Source organism: Macaca mulatta, chromosome 10 (genome assembly GCF_049350105.2).
Source record: "Macaca mulatta isolate MMU2019108-1 chromosome 10, T2T-MMU8v2.0, whole genome shotgun sequence".
Taxonomy (NCBI): domain Eukaryota; kingdom Metazoa; phylum Chordata; class Mammalia; order Primates; family Cercopithecidae; genus Macaca; species Macaca mulatta.
Genome location: NC_133415.1, coordinates 37,345,863 through 37,350,000, shown reverse-complemented (window position 1 = coordinate 37,350,000; position 4,138 = coordinate 37,345,863).

Sequence of the window (4,138 nt, the reverse complement as noted above, 5' to 3'; positions counted from 1 at the left end):
GGCGCACGCGTGGCCGGCCCGAGCCCACCGCCACCGCTCACACGGCCCGCGCTCCCCCGCCAGAGGGGAGCACGGGACGTGCGCTCGCCAGACCAGGCGGCGCCCTTCCCCGCGTGGGAGGGGCGCGTCTCACTCAACCGCCTCGACCCGCACAGCCAACGAGCTCCCTCAGGACCCACGCGCGGACACCATGGCGGCGACCGGAGGAGGGGGCGCTGGGGGCGGGAGCGACACACCACCGCTCGGCCTCGGGCACCTGAGAGACAGCCCGGGGCGCTCCAGGAGCACCGCAAAGGCCCAGGCGGAGCCAGCGCTCGTGCAATACCCGAGAGGGCAGCACGGCGGGCCAGCGGGACAGCACCCCCACCGCCGCGGAGGGGGGCGGCCCACGAGGCGACGACCACAAGAGGCGAAAGCGAGGAGTGCCTGCTGCGTCAGAGGACCCCCGCTGACCCACGCCGGACGCCACGAGGCAGACGGCGGGGTCGGGACAGCGAGGTCGGGCCGGGTTCCGCACCCCAGTGCCTCCCAACGCACCGCCCGCAGGCGGGGATGGGAGACGGGGGAAACCCCGCGGGCGGGACGAGAAGAACGGGTCTCATTCACCACGAATGCCCGCCCCTCGCCCGTCGCGGCTCGGTCCCGGCCCGGGAGAGCGTGACATCACCACATCGATCAGGGAAAGCATCCCCGGAGCAGGGTCGGCCAGCCAGCCACAGCCTCCCCAGAGGCCAGCGAGCAGATCAGCCTGGCCATCCCCAGCTCCAGGACAGGGGCGGCAGACAACCCGGCAGAGACGAGGAATGCCTGACACGCACGGCACGGAGCCAGCGGGAGTGGGGTTGTCTCGGCCGCCCCAGGTGCCCGCAGCGGGGAGCGCACGGTGGCAGGGTAAGCCCGCGCCACCTTCCCCGCCGCCCCCAGGTGGGTCAGAGACCCGGACCCAAGGCGGCACCGGGAGCTGGGACGCTCGGATGCATGAGAGACCGGGCACACGGGCCCCAGCAGGCGGCTCAAGCACGAGCAGGGCCGGCTAGCCGGGTCACCGGGAGGCCGAAGACCCGCGACGCATCCAAGAGACCCAACCTCTCCAGCGACAGGTCGCCAGAGGACAGCGTGTCAGCAATAACCCGGTGGCCCAAAATGCCGGCTCGGAGTGAAACATATACCTCCCCAGGAGACAGGAGGTCGAGTCACCGACCACGCCGCCGGCCCAGGGAACCCGCGACACGGGCATCTGTCCCCAAAATCGCCACCATCGCAGCCAGACACGGAGCACCCAGGGCCCTCTGGTCGACCCCAGGACACACGCCGGAGCAGCGCCGGGCCAGGGACGTCCTCCCGGCCACCCGTGCCACGCAGGGGCCGGCCCGAGTCTCCAGAGCGAGACTCGGAAGCGTTTCCGGCCGTCCCCTCGTACGACCGGGACACACGAGGGACCGAAGGCCGGCCAGGTGTGACCTCTCGGGCCGCACGCGCGCTCAGGGAGCGCTCTCCGACTCCCCACGGGGACTTGCAAACAACAGGTCACGGCAGAGGGACCGCTCCCCGGCACCCGGGGGACGAGGCAGGACGGTCCCCGGCTCCCCACGGGGACTTGCAGAAAAAATTCGGCCGCTGCCTCAGACGGCCAGGATGCGCGCGGGCCCGCGACCGGGCCGGGAAGGGTGTCCCCAGCCTCCCACCCCAAGCCCGGTGGGTCCCCGCGGGTCGCGGGTCAGGCCTCGGGAGCCGCGGCGTGCTGGTCGACCAACCCCGGCAGCCCCACACCCGGCTCTGGCCCGAAAGCGCAGCGACAACCTCTCCCCACATAAGCCTGCACGCCTGAGCTCTGACTCACAAGTGACGCGCCAGAGCTCTGGCGCGACCGGGACAGCCCGGCTGACGACCGCGGTCTTTCCGGAGCTCTGCCTAGCTCACAGCGGGGACGGTCCCCTCCCTCGGCAGCTGCCACCGCAGCTCCGGAAGCCAAGGGAACGATATAAAAGCGGCCGCCAGATGGAGTCCGACAACCGTCGCGAACGTCACCAAGACAGATCCGGATGGCAGGCCGGCCCGCGGACCGCAAAACCGAAACCGTGAGTCGAGAGACGCTATCCCGAGGCCGAAAACGCAGCCCCTGTACCCCAACCCCACAGAAACGGTCCCCAAACCCTGTCTCTGCATGGACCGCGACACAGTCAGAAGACAACCCACGGCGTGTGGATGTTCGGAGAGGCATCTCGGTGGGAGAAACAACAAGCAAGGACTCGGTCGCGGGTCGTTGAGGACACAGGGAGACACAGAATGCGTAGGCTCTTCCTGAATCCAGACAGAGAAGGAGGGAGGGAGGGAGGGAGGGAGGGAGGGAGGGAGGGAGGAAAGGCAGGCAGGCAGGCAGGCAGGCAAACATAAAGAAGGAAACAGAGAAAGAAAGAAAGGAAGGAAAACCTAAAGGAGAGAAAGAAAGAAAAGAGAAGAAAAGAGAAGACAAATATTAATATAAGTATTTCCATTTGTATATAGGTATAACATATAAAACTACATTAAAATAGAAAAAAATTTATATGCATACACATGAATGAACAGATAAAAATGAATAAACAAAAAATAAGATAACATAACATAAGCAAATAGGCCAGGCGCGGTGGCTGACGCCTGTGATCCCAGCACTTTCAGAGGCTGGGGGAGAGAGAGAGAAAAAAAATGAAAGAAAGAAAGAAAGAAAGAAAGAAAGAAAGAAAGAAAGAAAGAAAGAAAGAAAGAAAGAGAGAGAGAGAGAGAGAGAGAGAAAGAAAGAAAGAAAGAAAGAAAGAAAGGAAGAAAGAAAGAAAGAGAGAGAGAAAGAAAGACAGAAAGAAAGAAAGAAGAAAGAGAGAGAGAGAGGGAGAAAGACAGCGAGAAAGAAAGACGAGAGAAGAAAGAAAAAAAAAGAAAGAGGAAAGACAGGAAGAAAGACAAAGCAAGAAAGCAAGAAAACAAGACAGCAAGAAAGCACGACAGAAAGAGAGAAAGAGACAGAAAGAAAAAGCAAGAAAGCAGCAGAGAGAGAGAGAGAGAGAGAGAGAGAGAGAGAGAGAGAGGCGCGAGGCGAGGCGAGGCGAGGCGAGGCGAATCTACCTGCTTTCACTACATGTGGGGAGAATCAGGAAAGCCCCCACTAACAACAAGGCCTGAAGTGGAGCTGCCATCTGTGAAATCCGAGCAGAAGAGTCCACACGGGTTAAAGACACGAAGAAAGACAGGGAAACAACTGCTCAAAGAGAAGAACAATCTGGCCCAGCCAGGGTCTGTCTCCTGAAGTTGTGTGGGCAACGAGGGAGTGGGACGGAGGGAGGGAGTGGGACGGAGGGAGGGAGGGCCTCCGAGGCTCGTGTCAAACAATAAATGATAATAAAATAAAAGGAAGTTAAAAAAAAAAATTGCGCATCATTCGTAGCATCACTGACGCCTCGAAAGGCGAGAGGCATGTGTTTATGTCACTGTGGGACTGTTTTCTTTTTTCTTTTCTCTTTTTCTTCCCTCTCTTCCCGGAAACTCACTTTTTAATTATTTCATTTTCCTTTTCTTTTTTTTTTTTTAATTTTTAATTTTACTTTCATTTTTACTTTTATTTTTAATTGCTTGAGAGGTTGTCTCCCTCTCTCGCCCAGGCTGGTGTACAGTGGCGCGATCTCGGCTCACTGCAACCTCCGCCTCCCAGGTTCAAGTGATTCTCCTGCCTCAGCTCGGCCTCCCGAGTAGCTGAGATTACAGAGGCGCACGACCATGCCCGGCTAATTTTTGGTATTTTGACTAGAGACGGACGGGGTTTCACCATACTGGCCCTGCTCGTCTGACCACCTCGTGATCCAGCGATCCACCACCCTCGGCGTCCCAAAGTGCTGGGATGACAGGCTTGAGCCACCGCGCCGGGCCTAGTTATTCCTTTTATTTTATTTCTAATTTTTAATTGTACGTATGCACGTATGCATGTATGTATGTATGTATGTATGTATGTATGTATGCATGCATGCATGTATCTATCCTTTTCTTTTTTTTTGAGACGGACAGAGAGAGACAGTGAGAAACAGAGAGAGAGAGAGAGAGACAGACAGACAGACAGAGAGAGAGAGAGAGAAACAGACGGGGGGGGAGAGAGAGAGAGAGAGAGAGAGAG